Here is a 14,330-nt window from a genome sequence, read left to right on the forward strand (position 1 = left end):
ATGAATACTATTGTTATGTTGAATTGTTGTGTAATTATGCTGAAATGCAGCTGTTTCTACTGAAATGCTTCCTGTTTTTTGGGCAGAATCATGCTATAATTTTTGTGAAATGCATGTCACTTTATGTTGTGGGTTTCCCCGTGGGGATGAAATGCCCGATGGGGACGGGGATGGGAAAGTTTCTCTCCCCGCGCACGGGGATGGGGATGGGGACGGCCATGAAGTTGGTGTCACGGGCACGGGTATGGGGGGCAATACCCGCATGGGTATTCCCCATTGCCAGGCTGAGTCGGGCGGCTGATGAGGCCTTACCAGGCAACCGCGTCGCTCTTCGTCTCGGATGACGTGTGGTCTCCCCGGGATTCTCCCGTGTACCTCGAGCTAGCTTAAATGAGTCTAGACGAGCTGCATGCCGTTCAGTTGGCAAACCTATCCCATCTGGTAGGAGAATTCAGAGACTCCATTCTGTTTGTGCTCTTGTCAGCTGTGCCCTTCTGGTTGCTGGCACTATCTTATCTCTGTTGCTTTACGAAGTTTGGTGACCGGATCACAATTTATGGTATGAGGTTAATTAAGCTGAAGAAATTTTTATGGCCAAGCACATTTAGATGTTCCGTTTGTGTTCTTGTCAGCTTTTGAACCTGAACAGTGAGTTGGTTCTACAAAATGGTTAGTGTCACTGAAGAAGAATGTAGTGTAGGCAGCTGTTCTGAATTTACTCTAAACTTGAAACAGAGCATTGCCCATCCAAACTAATGTTTCTGCTCCATCGATAGTGCGAAACAAGCAGCAGCAACGGTATCATAGCAATCCTCGCCCTTACGTATGTGCAGGAAATCCTACAACAATAACGAAGAAAATGGGCTCCAACTTGAGAAGCAGAGAGAAATTAGCATTCAAACAGATATTCAAGCACACGCCCAATATCTTCAGACCAAAATGACATGTCCCATTGCACAGACAACATCCTCAGGGCACAAGCACATCGAGGTGCATGATACTATGGAAGTGCTAAATTCTGATCCCAAGCTCACATGCACCAGAGCGAACTGTAAAATCCAGAATTTTTTAAAAAAAACATTAAAAAAATCTAAATTTGTTTAGCAATAAACATTGATGAGTGTTTTACATGTGTGCAAATTTTTGTGGAGTGACATTTGCGTGGGTCTGGAAAAAAAAGATGATCTATCTTTTTGAAGCATTGATTTTGTTTTTTGTTTTTTGCGCTTTCGAACCTGAACTTTATTGATTAACTTGTGAGTTGAGTTGGTTCTACAAATACAAAATGCCTAGTGCGGTGGATGACCGTTGGATATGGCTGAAGAGTGAAGAATGCAGACAGCTGTCCTCAATTTACTCAACACTTGGAACAGCACATCGCAGCTAGGTGCTGCTGGCACCCCATCGCAGTCGCCATTTCACTCCCTCGAATTCGAGACTATTGTTCGATCAGTTGATCATGTCTAGAATCTTAGCATCATCTGATTGAACGATTTCTCCTACTACGACTAATTGGCCATCTGATGTTTTTGCTCCATCGATCATGTCAAACATATATACAAACAAGCCTCTAACAAGAAGAAAAAATAAGGACCCCGATAACTGCCACACGTGTGGTGTATCGGATGGTTGTGCCGCACGTCTTGTGTGGCACCGAGACGACCCCGCCCACACGACCGTGTCTAGGCGCGCGCAGCCACAGCCCGCACGTCCAGTGCAGCGCGATCGCCCCGCACGAGCGCGTCCGGGCGAGCGAGCACGCGGCCCGCACGACCCGTCTCGGCCGTCGCCCCTCCCCGCCTGCGAGTCACACGCCCCGCGTGTCAGTAACCACGCGTCCCGCCGCGATTGCCATGGTCCGGACCCTCTTCAGTTGCCATGTTGCTCAACTGCAGTTGCCATGTTGTTGAACTACAGTTGCCATGTCGGACAACTACAGTTGCCATGTTGCTCAACTGCAGTTGCCATGTTGCTGAACTACAATTGCCATGTCGGACAACTACAGTTGCCATCGTTGCTCAACTGCAGTTGCCATCTTAGGTCAAGTGCCGGATGCCATTTTTGGGCAACTGCAGCTATTGCCATGTCGGACAACTACAGTTATCATGATTTGGAAAACTTTAAGAGTTGCCACCTACTAACAATGGACAGTTGCCATGTAGCACTAAAAAACATGGCAAAAAAACATGTTGCGGGTAAAAAGAGAGTTGTTATCTGCTTACAAGCACGCTAGGGCGGTTGCCATGTATCATGCAAAACACATAGCAACTGATGGCTTTTGGTGTGTGGGATAGGAGACGGGAGGGCAGTTGCCATGTATCCTGCAAAACACATGGCAACTGATGGCTTTTGGTGTGTGGGAGAGGAGACGGGCATGTGGGTGACGGTGGTATCTTTAGGAGTTGCCACCTACTAACACTAGACGGTTGCCATGTAACGCTACAAAAACAGACGTGGCAACAATAACATGTTCGGATAAAAAGAGAGTTGTCATATGATTACAATCACAAATAGGGCAGTTGCCATGCACCCTTCAAAAACATGGCAAAATGACAGCTTGGGTGTGGGAGAGTGGGAGAATGGCAATCGTGGGAGATGGGGAACAGGAGTGGTGCGTGGCGTGCGGGCGCGACATCAGTTCCATCGCACGCCCCGACTAGCGAACGTTGGCCGTGGAGAGAAAACAGGCGTGTGGGCGAACTCCCCCACATGCCACACACACGAGTGGTCCTACGTAGCACACAAAATCAGCCTTTTTATGTCAAGATTCGTGCAAAAGGCGCTGGACAGTGATGGAGGCGTGTGGGCGAGTTGGCTAACGCCCACACGTGTGGGCGTTAACATTTCCGAAAAATAAAGCTCCAATTTGAGAGCAGAGAACCTCTCTGCTTCAAACATCAGATCGGCCTTCAAACATCATCAGAACACGTCCAAACTCCAAGCAGGAACATGGCTATTTCTTCAGACGGAAAAATACATGTCAGTGCCGTTCGCACTGCAAAGCCAACATCGTCAGGAGACCACAGTCCAGCGTTTTGGAGATAGAACTACAAATTCATCATCTGAGTCATATGATTTCTGCATTTTTACAATCCTATGACTCAAAGAGGCCCTGTTTTTCATAAAGTTATGGTGGGTAGAAGTGTTTTTTTGTTTGTTGCGAAATATGGTGAGTAGAATTGTTGCAAAAGGTTCCATAGTAATATGAAAGACAACTGAGTAATATACCAATCGGTAACTGATTTTGTGTCTCAAGCTCTGGTGAGCTATTTTAGTTTGACGATGAAAATAAAATAGAGTTACAGTTTTGGAATTCAAAGTAATGGTGCATCGATATGAAAATGGCAGCATCTCAAAAAGCTTATAGATGAAAGACATACAGTACGTTTTTATTATGTAGCCGAGGTCACTTAGATAATGTACTACTACTCCTGTGTACCCAAAAATAAAACATTACTGTAGTTTTTATACTTTGGGACAAGAGGTAGTACGTAGTAGCCCGTACAAGGGTTCCCGCTCTATTTCATTTAGCGAGTAGGATAACGATAGGGCATTCGGATCTTCGCCGCTCCGAACACGCCTCCGGGCAGGGGCTGGGATGAGTGGGGGCAGCTGCTCTCGTGATCGGCCCACCGGTGGTACGGCGTCATGGCGGCGCAGCCGCTGGAGGCGTTGGAGCACGGGACCCGGACGGACTCCAGCATGCGCTCCACCGTCAGGCAGCGACTGTACCGCGGCGACGGACCCAGCTGTGGCGTCTTGGGAACCTTGTCGTAGCAACAAGAGCACAGTAGCCTCCCTGCCGTGTCCTGCATCAGCATGCCGTGCGTGCGTACATGCAGCAATTGAAACGAGACAAATTCGTCAAGGCCGGATCGAGAGGGTGAAGATGGATGCCGATCATTCGATGTTGGATTTTCTTTGAGCGGTACACACGGCACGAACCTGGTAGACTGGAGGCTTGAGGGGTTGCGAGCATCTGGGGCAGTTGAAAGCTACCAGATCCACGGTCGCGTTTCTGGCCTCCTCCTTCCCGGGCACCCGCCTGCTCATCTTGGACTTGGAGATCTAATTCCGTTTCTAGTCCAGCTTTGCTTGGCACTTGGCACTGGACCTGAACGTTTGGATCGCTAGAGTACCCAATATATATACTCCTGGTCGTGTGGTAGTCCAAGAAGCCAAGGAGAATTCTAGTCTTTCGACTTCCACTCCCCACTTCTCCATGCACTAATTCCAAGCAGAAAGTAATGGCTGTAGCGAGAAACAAGGAGGCGGCTGCGCAGGACTTAATAAGCCCTTTCATCCGTACCTTTCCGGTTCACATCACAATATTCGTTGTCAATTTGAAAAATGTATGCTGTGTACTGCAAAAGTTGATTGTGTACTTAAAAAAGAGGCAAATACACCACCGGTAATACTTGGACTAAAGAATCCTACCAACTTCAAGGTTATTCATGCCAAGTTCAAGCACCAGTGACGTATTTACCTCTCTAAAAAAATCAGTGTACATTGATATTATTCATGTATAAAATTATATTTGTAAATTAAGAACACAAACTAGAAAAAAGAAAGGGAAATCCCAAAACCAATTGAAATGGATGCAACAAATATAACATCGTTACCACGCAACAAATATAGAAAATTCATGCATGATTTCCGTACTCAAATTGGTTAATGCACAACTTATGACAATTTGAGTTACTTTTGAGCAAGTTAGGTGCAAGTCTGGTGTTATTTTGGGGGCTGGATTGCACATTCTTATCCCAAATGCATATCAAACCAAGAAGAAACTTGGATGCACAAATTTGTGTACAATGCAAACCGCATATAAAACAGATAAAAGAATTAACCACACTTTATGCAAGTTGAGATGTCCAGATGATGTGTCGGTACTAAAAGCAAATTAAGCATTATGATGATAGTTGACGGTTGAAACCACAAACGTGAAAAACATATGGCCACAAAAGAACGAACAAATGATCAATGTTAACGAGTCAAGGAAAAAACACCTAATCATTTTATATATTTTGGAATTATCAATTTCATACATTGATAATTATTACTTGTATTTATTTATACCTAAAACAGACACTCATGCACTCTAGAAACCTCTGCTAACTTAGAGATCTTTACCATGTTATTTAAAGACACCGGGACACCAGCAAATAGATACGTCTGTAGTTGATCTAAGTGGCACAAATTAATCTATGAAGACAATATGATTTTACCTTTTATTTATTAATATCTAATCAGCGGAAGTTGGTATATATAGCTAATTGTTTTGAAGGGCATGTGCATTGAGAAGGAAACAACACAACTTTTGCACACAACATATGTCTTATATTTAGTACAAGTTTATTTTGCATATAATGTCAACATTGTGTCATAATATTTTAATATTATTACTATGTATTATTTTGTGTATAGTAAAAATTAAGTTATATTAATGTCGAGTATAAATAAGTAAAAAAAATTACTATAAATAGATGTCATACTATAACAAATTACTATATACAAAAGTATTGTGTATGAAACTTCGAGCAATACTTGTGTTAACACAGAAAAACTCAGACATCTAAACAAACACAAAAATTGCACGTTAGAAAGTAAATCCTTAAGAGATCCATTGAAAATGTTGGGTTCCCACAAAGGGTTCGTCATTGTTAGTGTTCGGAGAGAAGAAGATATGTCTAAATAATTAAAAAAATATTTAAGTTATACCCTTATGTTGAAAATCAACAGATTTGTTATTATCTTTTAAAATCATAATACTATATTTCATTCACCTTTTAAGAACAGTATGATGTAAAATTATTATTTATACCCCCATCTTTCGACCAATGTTGTCTTATGGCCAAAGAACTTTGTTAATTTGGTTATATTTTTCTCATAACTGATTACGAGACAGTTTCAAGTTTATTTTTTAGAGAAAATGGGTTAACCCAAATTTAAATTAATAAAGCCCAACGGCGCCTACCCGAGTTCAGCATCCAACAAAACTGACGGAAGTTTAGCAGCTATTAGAACACCAACCAAATTAATAGTCCAAAGACTGATGCAGTAGCAATTACGATGACGGGCACGCAAGGCCCTACCTATGAGCAAAAGACATCAGTCGAGCAAGATGGAGCAGACGGCTGGGAGGGCAAAAACACCTGCCTACACTACAAAAAAGACTTCTGTGACATTATGGTCCAAACAAAAACTTTTTCTGGCATGCATGCATGTACTTATCGTTAAGTTTCGAACCTAAACTTTGTTGATTAATTCTTGTGAGTTGAGTTGGTTCTACAAATACAAACTGTGTAGTGCATCGGATGGCCGCTGGATATTACTGTTTGATCAATTGATCAAGTCTAGAATCTTAGCATCATCTGGTTGAACGATTTCTCCTACTACGACTAATTGTCCATCTCATGTTTTTGCTCCATTGATCGTGTCAAAAATTAAAAAAGATCCCAACAAGAAGAACAAACAAAAGCTCTAATCTCAGAGCAGAGAACACCTCTGCTTCAAACATCAGATCGGCATTCAAACATCATCAGAACAAATTCAACATTCAAGCAGCAACATCGCTATTTCTCTAGACGGGAAATTAGATGCCAGTGCCGTTCCCATTGCAAGACTACAGTCCAGCATCTCACTACATAAGAAAACACATGACAAGAAAGCTAAGAACAGAGCGTATCTAGGAGGAGGTGAACTTAGCTCGATCTTCTTTCTTGCAAGGCCGAAAAGCACCTTGGCATTATCGGATCGATTGCACTCTAGCTTGTTACATGTGACTGTTCTGGCCAAGTTTAGTCCAAATCTAACTGATGTTGCTTCTGTAGTGAAAGCACTGAAACAGAAGCTATCTTCTCATTGGCTGCCGCTATAAACTTCCCATTATGATCACATATAATAGCACCGACAGTCCCTTCTAGTTGGTTCTCATCGAAGCCGGCATCAACATTCAATTTTATATAACCTGTCCTGGGTTTCATCCATGCAATTTTGCATATTTTTGCTGTTGGACTGCATGCGATAACAAAGTTTGCGGTCAACCCTATGATCGCTAGGTGGATTTACGCCGCACTTTGTGTTTGTTCACCGTGGGTAAGTTTACTTTGTCCATACGACAACTCGACAAGTACCAAGCAGCAGTCACCATGGTTTCTCTCGCAAGTTTTGCAGACCTAGGACATGCACGTCGTGTTCTTTGAGACATAACAAAAGCTCCAAAATTGTTTCTCCCGCTAGATATGTTCTGCATGCTTTTTTTAATAATATCATGAATCCCTAGAAATTTCCACACTGCCGCAACCTTGTGGCACACAAAGAGCAGGTGCTTGAAGCTATCAGGACCAACATTGCAAGCTGGGCAATGTACCTTTACCTTCAAGTGTTTTGCAGCTAAACACCCCTGTGCGTCAACTTTTTTTTTGAGAAACCCTTGTGCGTCAGCTAGGGGTGCCTTCGCTAAAAAACAAATGGGCTGGCCCACTTTGCCTGGGAGCTGCTTTTTATTTGAATTTCTTGTTGTTTTTTCAAAAAAATTGTTTATATTTCTTTGCAGCTGGATATATTTTTATAACAATTGAAAAAATGTACTCCCTCTGAAAACTAATATAAGACGAGCATTTATATCACCAAGATAGTGATCTAAACACTCTTATATTAGTTTACGGATGGAGTAAAAAAAATGATAGTGTTATATAAAAAAGTTCAGTATATATAAAAATAAAGTTCTCCCTATATTAATAAAATATTATGTATTTAAAGGTTTTTCATTGTATAATAAAACCATATATATATATATAATGTTAAATGTGTATTAGGATAATAGCTCAGTGTGTATTGTAAAAAAATCACTATATATTGCAAAACCTATATAAAAAGAGAAATGTGCAAAAATAATAAAGAACAGAAGAAACCCAAGATCTGAAAATGAGAAACATAAAAAATAAAAGGAAAAAACCAAAACAGAAAACGACACACACAAAACAATGGAAAAAGGAAACAACCGAAACAATCTGCGAATAAGGCCTGCCTGTCTGGAGGCTGGTTTAGCGAAATCTTGATTATATGCCGCCTGCGGGCGGCATATAGGACTGGCTGTTGCGTGCCTCGTTAATGTTGGGATGGCTTACCGTGAATTCAGGATTAGGAGGTAGTCTTGAACCTAGCTAGTAGACTGCACAGCCGCATGCCTAAACAATTGAGCCGAGGTTGCATATTTTGTCTAGTTATTAAGCTTCGACAAACAACTAGATGCATGTAGCTGAGCTATATAGAGCTTTTGAAACTGAACTTTGTTAATTCGTTTGAGTTGAGTTGGGTCCAAAGTATGCTCTAGGGTGTGATTGTCGCCTTCTTTTCAAGCGACCCCTTCCTCTTCATGTCTTTGCTGGTCCTTGCAGCGCCACCCTCCTCTTTCTCGTCCCACCACTTCCCACCAACTCCTCGCATGACCGCCGTTTAAATTTAGTTCAAACATTCTGGTTTTCTCGGGGGAAAAGCTATTTAAATGCAAGAAACTACACTAAAGTAAAAAAGAGGTAAAGTCATAGAACTTGCACGCGACGGTTAGTTTGGTGCATAAACTTGTAAAATACGTGTTTTTGGTCATCTAACTTGTCCTTCCATTCATATAAGGTGCTTTCTACCATATTTCGGCCGTATCATGTGCACACATGGCGTGCCAATATGGTAGGGGCCCACTGTCAGTGGCTGAGGCGGTGGGTAATCCGCGTGCACTATTTTTTTTTCAGAAATCACGCCTGCATTTCATTTATTTATGCAGAAAAACCTCAAAAAAAATGAAAAATGCTGGAGCAGCAATAGTATTCGAACATACGGCCTGCTACAATTCGCCTCACTTAGATAGCCACTTGACCTCCTTACAGTTGACGTTAAGCACAAATAGCTTTATGTAAGACAGACTGGTTGAGTTAAAGTAGAAACCAAAACGAGAAAGGGGAAGGCACCGGTTCAAACCTATGACCACATGAGCTTGCCGCTTGTGCGAGCGGCAACCATCCGGCCACTACGAGTTTTTTTCAAGAAAAAACTATCAGCCACAATGACATTTAAATAGATAAACACAATTTATCTTATTTATGCTTCATTCTTTTTCCTATTTAAGAAAATTATTTTATATTCTATATAAACTTTTCGGAGAAATCAACTAGATTTTTGTTTCAATTCGACTAATTTTATATTAAAAAATCGAGATAAAATGAAATATAGTGCAGAATGAGTGTACGTAATTTTTTTTGGACAAATCAACTAGATTTTTTGTTGAATTTGAATAATCCTGATAAAGCAAAATATAGTTCAAAATGAATATACTTCTTTCGGACAAATCAACGGAATTTATTATGATCGAAAATCTAGGTAAAATAAATTATATGTAAAATAGAATGTACATAATTTTTTTGGAGAAAACAACTATTTTTTTTGAATTTAAATAATTTAAAATTAGAAAATATGGATAAAAGGAAATATAGTGTACATTGAATGTATGCATTTTTTGGGGACAAATCAATAAAATTTTGTTTGAATTCGAATAATTTTAAATTTTAAAATCTATATAAAAGAAAGTATGGCTCAGAAATAATGTAAGTAATTTTTTCGGACAAATCAACTGATTTTTGTTTGAATTTGGATAATCTATATAAAAGAAATATAGTTCATAATGAATGTACATAAATTTCTTTCGAACAAATCAACGGAAATTTTGTTTGAATTCAAATAATTTTAGATTAGAAAATCTAGATAAAAAATATATGTCAGAATGAATGTATGTAAAAAATTCCGGAAAAATCAAATAAATGTTTGCTTGAATTCGAATAATTTCAATAAAAAAATATAGTGCAGAATGAATGTTTGTAATTTCGTTTCCAACAAATCAGCAGAAATTTTGTTTGACTCCGAATAATTTTAAATTTTAAAATCTAGAGAAAAGAAAATATATTCAGAATATATATTTTATCCTAGAGGTGATATACCTTAGGGTGTGTTCGGTTGCTGTCACCAGCTGGAATTTGCCACATTTTGATGGCTGGGCAGATTGTATCTTATATATGTTTAAATCATGTGTTTGTGATGATTTCATCCATTTTATTGCAACATTTTGATGGCTGGGCAGATTGTATCTTATATATGTTTAAATCATGTGTTTGTGATGATTTCATCCATTTTATTACAACATTTTGATGGCTGGGCAGATTGTATCTTTTTTATGTTTAAATCATGTGTTTGTGATGATTTCATCTATTTTATTGCAACATTTTGATGGCTGGTCAGATTTTACCTTATAAATTTAGATGCTTTAATCCATTCTTTTGCAATTTTTTGATGGCTGAACAGAAATGGACAATGTTGAAGTTACCGCTACCAGTGGGAAGTCGGGGAAAAGTGGGGTCATGGTATGGACCACTTCCATGACCAACACTATGCTAGATTTTTTGGCTGACCTTGTTGCTAAAGGGAAGAGAACTTCTAGTGGATTCAGGGAGACACATCTCAAACAATGTGCTGCTGTTTTGAACGAGCAATTCAAGCTAGCTGTCACCTCTAATCAAGTTAGAAACCATCTCAAGAAGTGGAGGAAGATTTGGGTCAGGGTTGTCAATTTGAAGAATTTAAGTGGAGCTCTATGGGATGAAGATACTTGCACAATTAGGCTCAGCGAAGAACACTATGCAGGTCACTGTATGGTAAGCTTCTTGTACTATGAACAATATCATCCCATTTTCTGCCTTCATTATGCTAATGACTTGCTAATTTTTTGTAGACCCACAAACATGATGCTCTCTTCTTGAATAACCCAATTGAACACTATCATGCCATGGCGACCATTTTTGGAACAATCGGGGCTAAGGGGATGAACGCAAGGTTTGGAAATTATCTCCTTTCTATTGACGTTGATGATGAGGAGAACGGTTAGGTGAATGGCGAGATCAACACGTCACCGCAAGTTGGTGAGTCTTCTCACCCCAAAGGACCACCAAAAAAGATGGCCAAGGTGCTAAAAGTTCTAGAGGGTCCACTAGGTGCCATTCTCAAAGATGGTTTTAAACTTGTGGATGAAGCTCTTGTGAAATCTGGTGGAGATGATGATGATATACCCGATGACCTTTGGGATGTAGTCTCTAGTTTGAAAGAATTTGATGAAGAACACCTTGCCCACTACTATGCTCATCTTGTTGAAAACCCCAAGACGGCGGCAAGAGCCTTCATGAAACTTTCCGAAACCAACAAATATGTTTGGGTGAGTAGGTATGTGAAGAACTTCTAAATTCGATATGGTTGTATGGTTGTCAAGTATGTGAACTTGACTTGTATGGCTGTAGTGCCATTGGGTTGCTTTAAGATATTTGGAATGTGAACATGTATGGCTGTATGTGAGAGACATGTATTGGCTGATTGCTTTTGGATGTGCCAAATGAACTTGCTACCTGATTGCTACCTTATGATATTATTGCTGAAGATTGTGTTCTATGTCAATATATATTATTATGTTGTTTTTCTTGAAAATACAAATGAAATGCTGCCGAATTTTTGAATTTTTGTTATTCCATTTTTCATTCCATTCTTCCAAACCAAACACTAGAACGAAACCAACCCGTTCTACTTTTTTGCACCTACCAAACACAGGACCGGAACCGACCCATTCCTCTGGAATGGAACCATTCCACTATGTGACAGTTGGTTCCTCAACCAAACACACCCTTAGTTGTCCAAATGAAACAGCGAGCACGATCAGTTGCATTGGTTAGGTCACCAGCGACATTCCGCCAGGTCGCTGATTCGAACTGGCTCCGGCCGATTTTTTCCTGCCCAATATATGTACAACGTACACTGACGGGTGGACCCAAGTACATCTATTGTTGGAGTGCTTTTGTACAAAGTAAAAAAACTGTTGGCGTTTCTGCAAAAAAAAGCATCACGTGCACTAGCCACAGACAATGGGCCCTGGCAACGTAGGCGGCGAATACACTGATGTACGGGAAGTGTGACCGTATTTGCACGCCCGCGCAAGTTTCATGACTAAGAACACGTATTTTGCAAGTTTGTGCACCAAACTGCCCGGCACGTGCAAGTTCTAAGACTCCTAGTGTACTTACCTCTAAAAAAAGTTGACTAGGAGTTCCCCGGGAGTTCAGTAAAATTTCAAAACAAATAGTTGAAAGTTCTCTACAAATTAGCTAGAAGCCGTGATTTTTTAGCAAATTTGTAGATGCCAGTTCAAAAGTACTACTCCCTCCGTCCCAAAATTCTTGTCTTAGATTTGTCTTGATACGGATCTTTCAAAAACCAAAATGGGTCAAAGATGGGGTTGCAACTGGGACATTTGAAAAATGGGTAGGCCCAAGAAAGAAAAAATAAAAATAAACAATGTTTAGCAGCTAAAAAGAGCCAAAAAAGGTGGACAAGTAACTGTCATTGTTGGGGCTCACATTTTGCATATTTAAGATGGAATTGTATCTCGCATAAAAATTGGTCGCTCACGCCAGTTAAAGGTTGATGTGAACTTGTAATTGCAACAAAAAAAAACTTTAAGCCCAATTGCAAGTCGGTGGTGGACTTGTAATTGGGCGAAGAACAAAAATGATGAACTACTCGCAAAAACGAGGGTGAGCTTGTACTAAGGCAACAAAAAAAGGTCAAAAATGTCCCGATTGCAAGTAGAGGGTGGATTAGCAACTAGGAGAGGAGAACAAAAAAGGGGAGGTGCTAGTTGTAAGCTGTGGGCGCACTTGCAAACTTAGGCAATAACAAAAATTTGGTACCATTTGCAAGCTGAGGGTGTATTTACACCTAGGATCGAAACAAAATATGAGCCCAGTTGCGAGTCAAGAATGGACTTGCAACTCAGAAAACTACAAAAAAAACTACGATACCAGTTGCGAGTCGAGAGTGGACTTGCAACTGAGACAAATACGACCCTAATTGCGAGTCAAGGGCGGACTTAAAACTAGGATGAAAAACAAACTACAGTCCCAGTTGCGAGTCGAGGACGAACTTGCAATTGGGATGAAAAACAAAGTATGAGGCTAGTTGCAAGTCGAGAGTGAACTTGAAACTAGGACAACTACACAAAACTACGATACTAGTTGCGAGTCAAGGGTGGAATTGCAACTGGGACAAATGTGAAACCACATGCCCAATTGCGAACTAAGGGAGGACTTGTAACTGAGATGACACAAACTATAATCCTAGACAAAACCGTTTGTGAGTCGAGGCGGACTTGCAACTGGGATAATAATAAACTACGATCCCAGTTATGAGTCGAAAGTGTACTTGCAACTAGGATGAAAAACAAAACACAAGCCTAGTTGCGAGTCGAGGGTAGACTTGCAACTCTGACAACTATGAAATTATGAGCCCAATTGCGAGTCAAGGGTCGACATGCAACTAGGATGAAAAAAATTACGAGCCTAGTTGCGAGTCAAAAGTAGACTTGCAACTTAGGTGAACACACAACACATGTCAAGTTGCGAGTCAAGGATGGAGTTGCAACTAGGATGAAACACACAAAAACCCTAGTTGTGAGTCAAGGGCGGACTTGCAACTCGAACAACAACTTAAAACTACGGTACCATTTGCGAGTCGAGGGTGGAACTGCAACTGGGACAAGAACAAAATACAAGCCCAGTTGCGAATCGAGCGTGGCTTGCAACTAGGATGAAAAATAAAACACATGCCCAATTATGAGTAGAATCTGGACTTGCAACTAGGAAAATTACGAGCCCATTTGCGACTCGAGGATGGACATGCATTTGGGACAACTAGAAAACTACGAACCCAATTACAAGTCAAGGTTCGACTTGCAACTGGGATGAAATAAACTACGGGCCCAACTGCGAGTCAAGGGTGGACCTGCAACTGTGATGAAAAACAAAAACCTAGGCTCCAGTTGCGAGTTGAGTGGTGGGCTTGCAACTCGGATAACTACATCGCGATCTAGAAACAACACATGGAAACTGGCTATCAGCACACCGCGATAATTGGCTGATAAAAGCAAAAGCAAACAAACCAATAAAAGGATGCATGACAACCAAACAACAACCAACGAGTCGGGGTTTCGAGGCTTAGACATAAATTACATAAACTAAATCAAACGGTTGCAAACTTAGACGTGACATCGTTAAAAATCATCTAGGTGTGATTCAATAATACCGTACAAAAAATGCACGAAGCTGGAAAGGTGTTCACAAAAAATATAATATTTTTCCCAAATTTACAAAAATATCTACAAATTCCATATTCACAATTTTGAAAAAAAAGGAAAAAAAAGACAAAATCAAAAAGAAAGAAACGAAATGGAAAACAAACAGAAT

This window comes from Triticum aestivum, chromosome 3B (genome assembly GCF_018294505.1).
Source record: "Triticum aestivum cultivar Chinese Spring chromosome 3B, IWGSC CS RefSeq v2.1, whole genome shotgun sequence".
NCBI lineage: Eukaryota > Viridiplantae > Streptophyta > Magnoliopsida > Poales > Poaceae > Triticum > Triticum aestivum.